This window comes from Meleagris gallopavo, chromosome 25 (assembly GCF_000146605.3).
Source record: "Meleagris gallopavo isolate NT-WF06-2002-E0010 breed Aviagen turkey brand Nicholas breeding stock chromosome 25, Turkey_5.1, whole genome shotgun sequence".
NCBI classification, from domain to species: Eukaryota; Metazoa; Chordata; class Aves; order Galliformes; family Phasianidae; genus Meleagris; species Meleagris gallopavo.
This window is the reverse complement of record NC_015035.2, coordinates 5,466,218-5,466,960: the sequence shown is the minus strand read 5'-3', so window position 1 is coordinate 5,466,960 and position 743 is coordinate 5,466,218.

Below are 743 nucleotides of genomic sequence, written 5' to 3'. Positions count from 1 at the left end.
GGCGATGGGAAGGAGCCCAAGGGGCAGCCGGCAGCGCGCAGTCACCCTCACACCTGCATGAACGTGGTGCTGAGTTGCAGGGCAGCTGTGGGACACAGCACGCGGGGCGGGAGCGCCCGTGGCTGCAGCAAAGGGTTTTGGCGCAGCGGGGAGTCCTGGCATTACTGGAGGCGCTCGCACAGCCCGTGCCCACGCGGCTGCGCCTTCTGCACGCTCGCTCCCACAGCGCCTGCACCGAGCCCTCTCCCGTGCGGGCACACAATGAAGCACGCGGTATCGGGAGATCTGGGAACGCCGTCCGTTCCTCGGGCAGCATTGTGTGCTGTTCCTTATTTATATCCCTGGGGTGGTGTCACAGGTGGGTGATTGTTCCAGCTGACAGCCTGAAAGGCGAAAGAACAAGATTTAACTTCCTGCTATTCAATTAGAGAAAGCGAGCATTCATCACCAGCTGCGGGCTGCTGGCAGGAGGGACCCCGGAGAGGAGCTGCAGGCAGCGCCCGCTGCCACGGGCACGGCGGGATGCGCACAGAGCGCTGCCCACCGCCCGCAGGTGAGGCCGGGCGCAGCGCCCTGCTCTGCTCCGGGGTCACCGCGTTCGTCTCTGGAAGGCAATTGCCCGCTCGGAGCGGAGCCGTGTAGACGCAGGGGCCGCACCCCCCAGTACCGGCACGCAGCCCCACCCGCGCTCACCCCCTCGTGCTGTTTTCCAGGCTGGCACGTGGCAGCCGCCTGCCTTCATC